Source organism: Megascapheus bottae, unplaced genomic scaffold (genome assembly GCF_031878675.1).
Source record: "Megascapheus bottae isolate mThoBot1 unplaced genomic scaffold, mThoBot2.hap1 HAP1_SCAFFOLD_142, whole genome shotgun sequence".
Classification (NCBI taxonomy): domain Eukaryota; kingdom Metazoa; phylum Chordata; class Mammalia; order Rodentia; family Geomyidae; genus Megascapheus; species Megascapheus bottae.
The window spans coordinates 345,395-360,568 of record NW_028327685.1 but is presented as its reverse complement, the minus strand read 5'-3'; the positions used below and the strand labels follow the sequence as shown (position 1 = coordinate 360,568).

The 15,174-nt window shown below is 41.5% G+C and overlaps 1 long non-coding RNA gene across 1 annotated transcript; it reads right to left on the bottom strand.

Moving 5' to 3' along the window:
* Nucleotides 1–6,905: 6,905 nt before the first annotated feature.
* On the bottom strand, nt 6,906–12,076 carry LOC150039525 (uncharacterized). The gene is made up of 3 exons (XR_016534341.1): nt 11,916–12,076; nt 8,146–8,220; nt 6,906–7,682 (listed from the first exon to the last, which is right to left on the bottom strand). It is a non-coding gene; the product is annotated as an uncharacterized LOC150039525 (long non-coding RNA).
* Nucleotides 12,077–15,174: the final 3,098 nt, after the last annotated feature.

The following is a 15,174-nucleotide window of genomic DNA, read 5'->3' as shown; positions in this document are numbered from 1 at the left end:
TCAGAAGTGGCACTATGGCTTAAGTGGTAGAGTGATAGCCTTGAGCTGAACAGCTCATGAACAGTTCCCAAGGCAACAGTGTGTCTTAAGGCCCACTACCCACCATCGCCCAAAAATGACTTTGCGTTGCACAACAGGGTTTCCATTATTCTCGTTGTTCTCTTTTCCTATTACTCAGCCTTTTCCTCCTTTATTTTCTTGTATTTAATTTAAGTTTGTCAAGGTGATGGACAGATGAGTTACAGTTGCATAGGTAATGTAGTGAGAACAATGCTTAGAGAATATTTACCTGCCCATTCTTTTCTTCTCATTTTTCTTTTCCCAACTTCTCTCCCTAGTTGTAAAGGTCATTTCTCAAATATCATTTTTTGTGTTATTTCTCCCTCTGTACTTTGTGTCACTGTTTTGTTGTTTCCATTCCCTTCCCTAATTCAGATATACACAATACAGAGGGTACCAAAAGTACATGCAGTGACAACATGAGCTTCAAACATTGACTGTGAAGAAAAAAAAAATGTAAGGAAGTACACAATGGAAATCTATGCTGCTGTCAGAAAGAACGACATCTCCCCATTTGTAAGGAAATGGAAAGACTTAGAAAAAAATCACATTAAGTGAAGTAAGCCAGACTCAAAGGAACCTAGGCTCAATGGTTTCCCTCATTTGTCATAATCATTAGAAACCTTGGGCTCTCCTAGTAGAGATTTACAACAGAGGAAATCCTAGATACATAAGGCCATACAGTATGAAGCTAAATGAAAGGACCTCTTGGATATAAAAACAAAAGCCATGTAATGAGTGATTGTTGCCTTAAAGAACTATGCTGTCTCTCGTCTCTTTTGCTGTCCCTTGGTTATCTCATACTGTTACAGTATTTCACCTTGTTATCTGATTCATTATATATATATGCTTATTTGGTTATCTGAAATCTGATAGGAAAGGGGGGGGAAACAAGATGTGGGGAGATGAGGGGAGGGAAAAGGGACCAAGACATGAGAAAGGGTATCAAAGTTTGTGAAGTAATGCTTCATCTATCTGGTGAATATAATGTAACCCTTCTGTTAATGACAAGAAAATATATGGAAAAAATGTGAGGAAGAATAAATAACTTCACAGAGTGGAGGTCATTTCACTTAGCATCATTTTATGTAGTCATATGCACATAGCTATTGACGCATGGTGAACCTCAGCTAACACAATCGTATACATATATTAATTATTACAAATGAGGGAAACCATGGAGTTTGTGTTTCTGTATTTCTGGCTTAAGTAATTTAATATGATTTTTTCCCCAGTCTCTCCATGTGCTTACAAATGGGGCAATATCATTCTTTCTGATGGCAGCATAGAATTGCATTGTGTACATATACCACATTTTCTTGATCCATTCATCTACTGAGGGGCATCTGGGTCTGTTCAATACCTTAGCCCTGGTAAATCCTGCTGCAATGATAGCGCTGCAATGATAACACATGGTAGTGCTGGTAGCTTTAATATGGCTGTATTTGTGGTCATTTGGATAAATGCCCGGGAACTGGATGGCTGGGTCATAGGGAGCTCTCTGTTTAGCCTTTAGAGGACCCTCCATACTGTCTATTAGAGAAAGTGAACAAGCTGACGCTCCCACCAACTGCATACTAGTGTTCCTTTTTGGTCAAATTCTCAACAGCAACTGTTGTTATTAGAGTGCTTGATAATGGCCATTGTAATTGAGCTGAGGTGGAATCTCCAGGTGGTTTTGGTTTGCATTTCTTTCATGGCCAAAGATGGTGAACATTTCTTCTTTCTTTACCTGTCTTGCTCAATACTTTATCTTCTATGTTATTTGTAGACAACAAGCATACTCAAGGTATGTGGAGTTTCACAAATCAAGTGTGCCCTCTTGTGGTATATTTATTTTATTTTTGAATTTGTTGCCATTCCTGGGCTTGAGCTCAGGGGCTGAGCACTGTCCTTGGACTTTCTCAAGGCTAGAGCTCTACCACTTGAGACTCAGCACCACTCCCAGCTTTTCCTATGCATGTGGTACCCAGGAATCGAACCCAGTTCTTCCTGCATGCTAGACAAGCACTCAACCCCTAGGCCAAACCGCATCCCGTGGGGATAGTTTAGAACTCAACGTTGCCAACTTTCAGTTTTCTCGGTTTGCTATTCTTTCATAGTATTATCCACACCTTATCCTTCCTTTGAAATCCTGAATTATCTTACTTTTGTTATATTCGTCCAACTACTTGCCTTCCAAGGAATTCTCAAAGGTTTATCTGGTCAGATGCATCCAAGTCACTATAGACCTTAGCTCAAAGAGAGCCTAGCTGGCAAGAACAACAGGTGTTCTCCCCTTTGAGCTTATCAGTGTCAATGTATTATTGCGGGGTTGGCTTGAAAAGAACAATCCAAGGACATTAGAAAGAATCCCTTGCTCCATGAGCCCAAAAGTATATCCAGTATGGTACAGCCAGACCAGATGTTGAGTCATCTTCCGGAAAATAATTCTGGCCACTCAGTGAAATTTCAATAATCTTCTGCCCTTTTGGCTAACTAATATTACCCAGCATAGTATTTCCAGCCCAATGCGCCTGGCTTTAAAAGATGTACAACCCATATTTTTCAGCAAGAATACTTTATTTCAAGGATCCAAATGTAGTCAATTTTGTATAGCCAGACCAGTTGGCCAGGTATCTTACAGCAAAAACCATTTGTCAATTAGCAAGTTATGTTTCCAGCTTGGTGATCCAGTGTGCAGTATGGCATAGTCAGTCTCTAGGGCTAGGCCTTAGCATGGAAAGATGGCTGACAAATCATCCAGTCACATGCTGCCCCTGAGCCTTCCAGTTGCATGTACAGTGAAGCCAGGCTCCAAGGGTGGCCTCAACATGTTTACAGTGCTGCCCAGTGAGCAAGTATCCATGCATTATGGACCAACCTGTTGCAATATAACAGCAGCTGGACACATGGCAGGACCATTTCTTTGCATATAATGCTGTCCAATCAGAGAGGCAGTCCTTTGCTACTCTATTGTTTGTATCAAAGTGAGTTGTGGCCAGGCTAATTTATAGGGCTGTGGGATCTCTGACAGTTTGGCTCTGTGGCACGTTACAGTGTGACTCCATGGACATTTAGTTTATGAAAGTGGGAAAGTGGAATGAGACAGACTGGCCTGTAAGATAATAGAAACTTTCCTAGAGATACAAATGTTTTAGGGTAAATACCCGTGTGAAAGTGTCAGCAAATGTGTGCTAAGATCTTGTAAGCACTCAGCAACTTCACATTTCTCTCTTTCACTTTTCTTACACCAAGGTCCAAAATCCAATTTGGACAACAAATGGTACACAGATTTTCCATTTTTTTCCCTTTGGATGGAGATGAGCCTCAATGGGAGTATCCTTGACTATCAAGCTAAGTAACTTCATTTCCAATCCTTGCACTGCCATAAATTCCCTTGTTCATTCCATTCTGGCCTCAATAGATTGTGTTTCTGGGGGAAATTTTTCAGCAGAGGATGGATGGCTCTCATATGTAGATGTTTGCCTGACAATCTGGAGGGTCAGGGACCAGGTGAGAAAAAGCTATGATGTTATGTGTCTCTCCAGGACCAACTCACACCTTGAAGCTACAGAAGTGCTGGCTGCTTCTGTTGCTTTTAGAGCAGAAGACAGATTGCTAGGAAATGTGGAGCTTGCATGGGTCTCTTCGATTATCTTCCCACATGAAAACTGATACGGAGATGGCTCATAGTTCCAAATTAGTCACCAGGAAATCATGGGCTTCAGTGATATCCAATCTTACATCTTACATGTACCTCATCAGGAGAGTTGGAACAGTCTCATACCACGAACTTGTGGACAAACACAGGCTGAAGTGAATCATGACTCAGTGGCCTGATTATCTTTTGGTCACAAGCATTATGATCCTGTTCTGAGGGAGACCAATTGCTGTCACAGAGCATTTAGTGATAAACGTTTGTCATAGGCCATGTACCCAGCGGTTCACCAATAGGGACAAGAAGGTCAATGAGGCAATGTGTTCATGGTGTGTCAGGAAAGGAGGAGGCTGTCCTCAGGACTTGATCAGAAAGTTAGCTATGGCCTGGTCCCTGCTTTGGTAGCATATCCATACAAGAGTGGGGAGAGGGGTTCTGAGAAGCAGGCCACAGATGATTGAGGGCAACAAAACCATTTAATGCAGGGAAATACAACAGTGCCCAACAACAGCAGTCCTGTAAAATAAATTTTACTGAACCCAACTTCTGCTCTCTGGAGCCTTTGTGGGGGTGAGGGGGGTTTCCATGGACACGGACCCCAATCACAACTTCCTGTATGCCTCTCTATAGGGACAAACATTGCTACCAGAGACAGGTAGCTCTTCAGTCTTTGAGCCAGGTACCACATCCTCATGAGCAGAGCAATCTGTATGATTCAATTGCAGATATATATATATATATATGTGTATATATATACATATGTATCAGAAATGGATGTTTATTTGTCTACCTTTTAAGAGCTATATCAGTATCTTTTGACAGTGGCCATGAGCAAAGAAAATGGGGAAACCATGATCATTACAGAGATACAGATAGATGTGTCGCAGAACATTACAGATGCTTTATAAAGCTGTATCTTCAGTTGCCTGCTGAAGACTCATCAGTGAATAAACTGGACAATGAGTTAGTTGTGGCCAGGCTAATTTACAGGGCTGCGGGATATGGAGACTTAGATGCCAGCAGCTGCCCTTGACTGCTAGCACTGTGCATAGTGTGGCTCTTACTGCGTTTCTTGGATCCACTACCAGGAAGTCAAGGAATTCAGAGTATCGTGTAGGTACCGGTGTTCCTGGGGCTGAGGTAGGTGCCAGATTGTGGGGTCTTTGACAGTTTGGCTCTGTGGCACATTACAGGGTGACTCCATGGACATTTAGTTTATCAAAGTGGGAAACTGGAATGAGACAGAATGGCCTGTAAGATAATAGCAACTTGCCTAGAGATACAAATGTCTTAGGGAGCTTGAAGAATGCTAGGGGAGGGTTATTTCCAGTGAGTAGTTCTCAGGTTTCTGGAGGGTCAGGTGGGTGTATGTGCTGTAAGGTGGTTTGGCATGGACTTTCAGGCTCAGAAGGCCAAGTGGAGCCCTTGTCTGTGACTCATACTTTGAGTTATATTAGACATCACTGATCTATCTGTGTGCCTAATAAGGTTAGAGAGCTTAGGCCATCATCACTGTGTGGTCCTCATAGCTTGGGAGCCACATGTCATAGTAGATGTCTTTCCTTTCCTGCCGAGTTCTGAGAATGAACCCGAGGACCTGAAACTTCGGAAACAAAATCTACACCAAAACAAAACCAAACAGAAAACAAAAAAATGACTTAGGTTAGATTGTAATTTGCCTTTTGTGTCAGTTGGGTGTGTGGTCAGCATCTGCAAATCAGCAAACCATCATGCAAAAAACTGCGAGTGTTGGCCGGGAGTTTGGCCTAGTGGTTAAAGTGCTTGCCTAGCATGCACGAAGACCCGGGTTCGATTCCTTGGTACCACATACATAGAAAAAAGCCGGAAGTGGTGCTGAGGCTCAAGTGCTACAGCTCTAGCCTTGAGAAAGTCCAAGGACAGTGCTCAAGGCCTGAGCTCAAGTCCAGGACTGGCAAAAACAAAAAACAAAAAACTACGAGTGTAATTAAACAAGTAAAGAAAACATTGAAATGGACAGTCAACATACCAGTAAAGGACAAGCTGTTATGACTATTTAATGACATTTCACATAGTATAATAAAATCACTAACCACAAAGAAAATCTCTTATGTATATACCCTTAGTTTGTTTTGTGTGGTCTCATTTATATATCCATATGCACATAGTTTGAGCTATTTTGATTATCTGCTGGGAAATTGTAAGACTTTTACTAATTATTGCAAATGAAGAACACCGTAGAGCCTAGGTTTCAATGGATCTGGCTTACTTCACTTAGAATGATTTTTTCCAAGTCTTTCCATTTCCTTACAAATGGGGACATTTCCTTTTTCTCTGGGCAGAAAAAAATTCATTGTGTATAAATATTACATTTTCTTGATCAATTAACGTAGAGGGACTTGTTATTGTATCTGACTTTGTACCAGCTTTATTGGCATACATATATATATATATATATATACATGTAAATATGCATTTGAGGGCTAGGATGTAGTTCAGTGACAAGGCGCTTGCCTAGCAAGTGTAATGATCCTTAGTACCAAAAAAAAGAAAATTAAAAAAACCCCAAAATACATTTTTGATGGGGATCGTGGCCTATTGGTGGACTGCTTTCCTAGCATTCATGAAGGCCTAGGTTGTATTCCTTAGTACCACATACACAGAAAAATCCAGAAGTGATGCAGTGGATGAAGGGGTAAAGCCCTAGACTTGAGAAAGCCCAAGGACAGTATCCAAGCCATGAGTTCAAGCATCAGGACTGGCATTACATATATCTATCTATCTATCTATATATGTATATATATATATACACACACACTCAAACACATATATGGATGAATGAACATACACACACACACACACACACACACATACACACACACACACACACACATAAAATTATTTGAAAGAGGTAATGTAAGGGGGCAAACAAAAGGATTTGGAGGGGTGGGGAAAGGGAAATTGAGAGAAAAGCAAGGGAAAGGGTACCAACGTTCAAGAAGTAGAGTACCCCTTACCTAACAAAGTAACCGTAAACTCTCTTTACATCATCCCAAAGCCAAAAATGTTTGCCTAACATTTTGAATACCCAGTTTTATATGGCTGACGATATAGAGCAACTGAGCAAATATTCTTTTCTGACAGAGAAAGTAACCCCAGAAAGCCTTTACTATATATGATGCAAAATAATGTCCAAACTGCCATAAATACCAATTTCAACAGCAAGTTGCCAAACTTGATTTTATTAGAATGTAGTTATTGTTTCACAGCCTCAATTCAAGACTCAGATGGTATGTGTATAGACAGACATATGCATGTCTATGCGTATACATGTATAAAGGTTATTAGCCACCATAACTGTTTTATATTCCTGGGCAATACAGTCTCTTTTCATAGAAAGCAATTACAATATAAGGGCAATAAAAATTAGCCTCTCTTGCTAGCACCAACTCTGCTTCATTTGTACGTTTCCACTTCATGAGAAACATCATTTCTCCATTATGTTCTGTGACACCAAGTATTTTTTCAGGCTCAAGACCCCTAGCAAAGCCCCTTAGGTTGTCACCAGCCTCACTTCTAGCATTGGTTGTGCTAGCATCACACTCGCTGGAAGATAAAGCAGGTTCATCAGAATTTATAAAAGCTGTGATTAAGTCAGCACAGTATAAATTCTCTTCTGGTTCCCAGGTATTATGTACATCAGAATAGCCCTTCCATTTTAGGAGATATTCTACCCTGCCCTGCACCACACGACGGCCCAGTACTTTTTCCACTTCAAAGCCTGCTGGTAATTCTTCCTCAACGTTTTTGGCAGATTTTGTATACGGCTTCTTTCTTCTGTTAGGGGTTGCCATTTCCTTGGAGGCCATTTTTCAGTTGCAGGGCTGAAGAACTATTGTTATCCGCTGAAGCTGCTCCCGGTCACGATACTGCAGTGACCCTGGCCCGTGTGCCACAACCTCCAGTCACCTCAGAGGTGATAATAATTAACTGGGATAATATCCTGGGTGAAGAAAAGAAAAACAGTGTCAGTCGGAATCTCTATGCTTGCAGATCTAAAAATACATGTGTATGTAAGGCAAATTCTCAGCTTCAATCAGGCTTCTGGTAATGGGCAAAATCCTGATATAGACACATCAGTACATACCAGAATTAACTTATGACAATTGATATCACAAAGCCTCTCATAGCAACAAGAGAGAAATCTTGTCCTTATGGAGAAACCCTGATAATAGTGCTTGCATATTTCTCCTCTGAATCCAGAAATGTCTGGAAGGAAGTGGTGTAATTTTCAAAGTTTAAAAGTATAAAATTGCCTACTCAGAACTCCAGGCATCAGAAAATATTATTCAGGTATATGAGCACATAAATGTATTTTCAAATGACAGAAAAGTTAGAGGGAGGTTTGGAATATTAAAAAGAATACCAAGACACAGTAATAATCAGGGTGAATATAATATACATACCTTCACTTGAGCAATTTTTAATCATGTAGTATTGTTGCAGGAAAATGTATCATTACCTCAAATAAAGGGTTGTTTCTGTAGAAAAGGAAATAAATGAGAAATTTATGTTCTGAGTGCTATATGTATGGATGTTAGGAGAGAATAACTACCTTTCAGACATAAAGTTCTCAGTTCAAGTCTCAGTACAGCCAAAACAAACACATTCCCAATAGGCTGGAAACACAACTTGAAAGAAAATAACTTCTCTCCATTTTATTAGTAATCAAAAACAGCAACAGTAGCCAAAATTAAATATACATACATATATATTTATTTTCATATCTAGAATGACTAAGAAGAGAACTACAAATACTATAATGGAAACAAGAAGACCAAACATTTGAGCACCCTTCAGGAATGCCAGAAAAGGAACACAGGACTGAGAAACTGCCTGGAATCATTACAAATAAAAATGTCTAATAGGATCAGTTTTTATTTAAACCCCAGCAAAATGTTATTTTTTTCTCCTTTACATTTTTACTTCTTGTAAATTTTACTGTTGGGGTAATTTATGGAAGGGTTACAGTTACATTTGTGAGGTAGTGGGTACAGGACTTCTTACACATTGATACCCCTTCTCATGTTTTGCAATTATAAAGTACATATATATATATATATATATATATATATGTATAAAAGAAGATCCAGGTCAAAGAATACTATGGTCCTAATCAACAAAATGGCATGGATGCTGATGAATGTTTAGTAAATGGGCAAGATTTACCTTGATAATAAATATCATTAAAGGTCTACTTATTTTTGTGGGTCATGGGGCTTGAACTCAGCATAGGCGCTGTCCCTGAGCTCTTCATCTCCCAGCTACCATCCTACTCCTGGTCTTGGGTGTTGTTCCTGAGCTCTTCAGCTCAAGGTTACTGCCCTACCCATGAGCCCAGCCCCACTTCCCATTTTCTGTAGGTTGACTGGAGATAAATATCTCAGGTCTAAAGGTCCACTTTTGAGGTGACTCTGTGAGCTCTTATCTCTGCATCTGCTGTTCATTGGATCCTTTGCCTTGCTCTGCGCTTCCAAAATGGACAGAAGTCAAGAGTTCCTTGAGAATGTGCTCCAAATACTAATGAACTTGACCCTTTAATAGTGGCTCTGAAAATCCAAATCAGATAGGAACTGAACAAAAATGTGGAGATTGGGAGATCACACTCCTTTCCTAAACACTTCAGTGCAATTTGATGTGAAGGAAATATCCCATCCATAATTTAGTTTCCTGATGCACATCTTCATTCTTCCTTTCCTCAGAATATTGTCAACTTAGGCTGTGTTTGCAGGAGATTCCTGCCTATCTAAGAACTGTGGAACCCTGGTGGAGGAACTCGGGACTCGATAACTCTACCTGAACTTTTCCTCAAGGGTAGTACTCTAGTACAAGAGCACAGCACCACTTCTGGCTTTTTCTGTGTATGCGGTAGTGAGTTATCAAACCCTGGTCTTCATGCATGTTAGGCAAGCATTCTATCACTCAGTCACATTCCCATTCCCCTAGAAGCAGTGTTTGACTTATGTATATGTAGCTTCTTCATTTTATATTTCAAGAGGTCCCAGCAAGATTAGTGACATCTTCTCTAGACTGTTTCATGATTCCAAGTCCCATGGCATACACTGTAACCCTATTGCTCTTAAAACACTTGGGAAGCCTTGGGCTGGTGGATGAATCTTGTAATCCTAGCTATTAAGGAGGCTGAGGTCTGAGGATCCCAGTTCCAAGAAAACCAGGGAGAAAAGTCCCTGTGAGTCACCTATCCCCAATTAACTACCCACAAACTGAAGGAATGTGGCTCATGTAGCAAAGCAGTACTCTTGAGCACAAAGAGGCACAGGAATAGATCTCAGGCCCTGAGTTCAAGCCCCACTCCTGACGAAAAAAGATAGGAAGGGAAAAAAAACATATGACAAATGTGTCAACTCCTGTATTTCAACAGCTGCTGTTATTCATATGTCCTTATAAGACTTTAGCAGCAACAGAATGAGGAAAATATGACAGGGGGTAGGAGGGGAGAATGAAATCCGGAATTCAATAAGTACAAACCTATGAAGAGCAAGGAAAGAAGGGGGTATTTGGTGAGGGTTGAGTGAGAATGTTGATGTGGTTGGCATTGATCACACCGCATTGTGTTCATACACTGCATCATTAAATTGCAAATCCATTGAACTACTATTCAAAATTAAATACAATAATAAAATACCTCAGCATGTAGAGGTCTTTCCATAGAAGACAGGATGAGACACTTAAAAGGTGGACATGTGCTGTTCTGTCTGAGGATGGTATTTTCTCTTTAGAAAACCAGCTTTCCAAAAAAAAAAATCAGAGCTCCCAGATTGCATGTGTAGCTTAGTGGGGAGAGATTAATTTAAGTCATGTCCTATTTATGACAGAGATAAAGTACTTCTGAGCTTTGTGCCAGTGTCTTAGTCCTGAAATGCAAGCTACTTAGGAGACTGAGATCCACATATTGGGATTCGAAGCCAGTCCAGGCAGAAAACTGCGTTGGAAGATATTCTCCAGTTAATCCCCATAAAAGTGGAAGTAGCATTGCAGCATAAACTAGCAAGGAGCTGGCCTTTAGACAGAAGGTTCAGAGAAAGAGATCGGGTCCGGAACTCATGCCCCACTGTCAATTAACATAAAAGAAAGTCAGAGAAAAGAAAGAAAGAAAAAGGGAGGAAGGGAAGAAGGAAGGAAGGAAAGAAGGCAGGCAGGCAAACAGGCTGGCAAGGAATGGAAGGGAAGGAAAGAGGGAATAAAGGAAGGAAGGAAGGAACAGAGAAAAGGGAAAAGAAAGTAAAGCAAAAAGAAAACGACATCTTAAAGAAGCAGAAACAAAGCAGCATGTCAAGCTGGGGCTCTCTTTCCTTAGAATGAGGATCTGTCCCTCTGCAGCATGTCAAAAGGTAAGTCTTTGCCTGCTTGCTGGCAGGGGTCTTACCAAGTCTTAACTTGGAACAAAGCTTTGCATTGCTCCCTGTCTCCATGTGGCCCAGTGTAGATTTACTGAGCACCAATCAAGGGACCTACTGAGTGACCCGGGAAAAACTAAGCCACTACCAGATACGACCAGAAGAAAATGACCTATGTGCCCCTGTACTGAACACTCAATCCTGGGGTATCCCTTGGACATCTTGGATGCCACGGGAGCACTCAGGTTTACTGAAGTGTCTCCTGTCCATATTCTGCTTTATTGGATAGACATGGGGAATGCCTGCCCAACTGACCACACAGTATGTAATAGACCCTCACATATACTGAGCCATTTTGGACTGGACTCTGGAAGCCCTCAAGTTCCTCAACCAGGCCCATCTTCCCAGCTACCTCCAGAAAGAAATGGCCCATATGTCCCTGTGCTGAACACTCAATCCTGGAATATCCACTGGACATCATGGATACCACAGGAGCATCTCAGTTTTACTCATATGTCCCCTGTTCCTGTACTGCCTTATGGGGCAGACATGGGCCTTACCCACCCAACTGACCACACATTACCAACAAGACCCTTACATAAACTGCGACCCTTCTGACTGGACTCTGGAAGCTCTCAAGGTCCCCAACCAGGCCCATTCCCAAGTGGTGTGCGGGGCTATTTTCTTACACACCAATGTGGACCCTTCCAGTAACCCACTCCCATTCATTAAATGCCATTTAGCCACACGGAACTCATCTTCCCGCTGTCCTCTTCCCCAATGCAGTTTCAGAGAAACCATGACCGTTTGTGACCCACCTGAATGTCCGGAACCCCTGAAACTATACGATACCCTGGGGTCCTGAAGCTCCTGGTCTGGATCCAGCTGCCCTCCTAAGCACCTTGTTGGTAGCCAGTAGCCAGGAGTTCATAGCATGAAGCCTGAAGCCTGCCCTGCCATCGGCCAGCCTGCCAACAACTGCCTGGGGTGTCAACAGAATTCCAGCTTGCAAGCTCCTCTCTGATTGGACAGCTTTGTACACACACGGTTGGCCCTTCCACGTGGCCTGGAGATACTGTGAATACTGTATCTTGATTGGCTGCTTCCCGGGGTTCAGTGTTTCTCAATGGCCAGTAATGTAAACATGGTGAGGCCAACCTCCTGGCCTTGCTCTGTATACTACAGTGGGTTTTGGAAGGTTTGGGAGCTGCTTGTTCAAGGACTGATTATACAAGCCTTCTTAGCATGATGAAGCACAGCTCCAAAGCCTGGCTATAACATTCTAGGTAATAGTTGTGCCTGGCTGAGAGGGCACTTGGCTGATTGGGCAGCATTGCACATAGGAACATGTGCAGCCAAAGTTGTCTAGATAGACCATGCTGTCTACGCTATTGCCCAAGGAGAAAGGGCTTCACTCTTAGAGTTCTGGGTTTTTCTGTAAACAAAAGCAAAACCAGTAATACTTTAATATTCTATTGGGAGATCGTGGTCAACCCAGGGGGAGGATGCTTAGTTTGTTGAATATCTGTTAGTCCTGACATCTAGGCTCTCATTGAGGTGAGTTGTAAAGGGCCTTGGATTCATCTGACCCCATGAACACTGCAAACCTCCTTGCAAGGCAAGTACTTGAAAGAATCAAATGAAAGTAAAGCAACACAAGAGTTTTATGTCAGAAAAGAGACGATAAGGATAAAACTGTTAATGCTGAAAAATCCCCCAGAAGAGGTCACTTCTTATTTGTGAAGCTAGACAATCAGAGCTACACTGTATTTTTTTGGTCTACAATGGCAATAAAATAAAATAATGGAAAACACATTCAAGGAAACGGTATAAAATTGAGTAGTAGAATGCACAAGGACTATGCACAACTCAGCATCAAAACACAGAAATGATATCTATGTATCAAAATTTAGTGCTGTACCTGAGAAGAGGATTTTTTCTCTTTTCTTCTTTTTGTGTTTTCCCCCCACATTCCAAGTTACATGTATTTTTAAATATATTTTTATTGTAATTCATAGAAGGGTTACATTATATTCACCAGATAGAAGGTGCATTACTTCACAAACATTGATAGCGTTTCTCTGTCTTGGTCCCCATTTCCCTCCCTCCACCCCCCCCGCCCCTCACCTTATTTCCCCCTTCCCTATCCAATTTCAAATAACCAAATAAGCATATATACAATATATCAGATAACAAGGTAATATGCTGTTACAATATGAGGTAACCAAGGGACAGCAAAAGAGACATTCAGACATTTGGTGTATGTTCTTGGCTGAGGAGCCAATGGGGAGAAGCTACCATCTGTGGGCTTATGACTGTATGCCACTTTTCCATTTTTCTATTTTTTGAAGTCTTGGTGAATGTAATGGGAGGCACAGAAATGGACCCCAAGAAATATGGGCGGCATGGTTTCCTTCCTTTGAAATAATTAGAATGTGGGATCCCACAGGCACATGGTATCCTTAATATATGGATATTAGATCCAAACAGTACAAGAGCGATGAGTCAGTATTTGTGTACCCAAGGTTATAGACATGATCTTGGAGATATAAATATAATTACATAGGCATGAAAACTATGATGTGCTTTATACTTTATTGACATAATGTTTTATTACATATATTAACCTGTATCTATGACATATATACCTGAGCTTAATTTTAATTTTGTTCTTAAATCTAAGTGCTGTCGATTGGATACAGAGATTCCCTTCTTGAATATTGGTTTGTTAAGCATGACATGTGAAATATGCTGTAAAAATAAATGTTAATAAGTTCTTTAATAAAAATATTTTAAAAATGATTTAATGTGAATATACATGTATAAGTAAACTCAGTAGATACTAACAATTAAAAGAATTACACTTGGAAACAATGGATTATACAGCAATCTCAACATTCACAGATTGAGAGGAAAGGAAGATATTGTGAGGAGAGCATCACAGGGCTCAATTTCTATGTGCCCATGATCATATACAATGATGCTTATCAAAATAAACGCCAAGAAGTGGAAACTAGAGTGTTTTATATTTTCTGGTTCTTTTAAAAAGTTTTTGCCTTTTGTCATATTTTAGATTCCTGTAACTTTTACCTAATACACATTTGATTTGGGGAGGGCAAATGGAAACAAACAAACCCTGAGAGAAAAGATGAACTAATACATCAGTAATATTCAGTGGACCTTGTACTTGAAATGAGTTACACAATTTGGGGTGTGGGATGTTGGGAGGTTTTATACATTCACAAGCCCTGTAACTACCTTTCAGTTTGCGCAGAGTAAGTAGAGAGGGGTTGATGAGGACACCAGCTCCAGCCCCTCAGGCAAGTCTGTCTCACCTTGCAGGTCCCTGGCCAGAGGACAGGGAGAACTTACTGGAAAGCAACCCATGACCTGAGTGGAAGGGTCAAGATATGCTGGGGACCCAGTTCAGACACCGGGAGGAGTCTGGAGGCTGGCCAGCTCAGGGCTGGGCAGGCTACAGGTGGCAGGCAGGAGGGGCATAGGGCAGGAGGTAGGCAGGCAGGCAGTTGTGTAGCTAGCCAGTTTGTGAGCATAGTATATTTAGTTGGGCCTTGTGAAGCTGGCTGTGAGAATAGTGAGAGTCTGAACTGGTGTGTGTGTGTGTGTGTGTGTGTGTGTGTGTGTGTGTGTGTGTGTGTGTGTGTGTGTGTGTGTATGCCTCTGTTTTGGAGGGCACTGAGGAGATGAAAGTGAGACAAGGGTTAGGGTGGGAGTTCACAGTGACCAGCGCCAGCTGTAGCTTCATTTTTAATCTCAGCTGCTGCTGCTGCCTGCTTCTGAATCCCAAGCTGTGTAGAGAGCTTTCTGAGTGGAGAGGTCAGACAGGGGCAAGGGTTGAGGGACGAGCGTGGAGGGTTGAGGGTGGAGAGGAGAAGACACAGGTAAGAGAACGGAGAACAGCTGAGTAAGGTCCCGGACAATCTTCCTGGATCTCAGCAGGTATCAGGAAGTCGGGGTGTGCAGGAATATGAAGGGACAAGGAAGACACCTGGAATGTGTGGGAGATATGTGGGCCCTTGACCACTCCCAATTCCTAGTGCAGGCCCAAGACAGGTT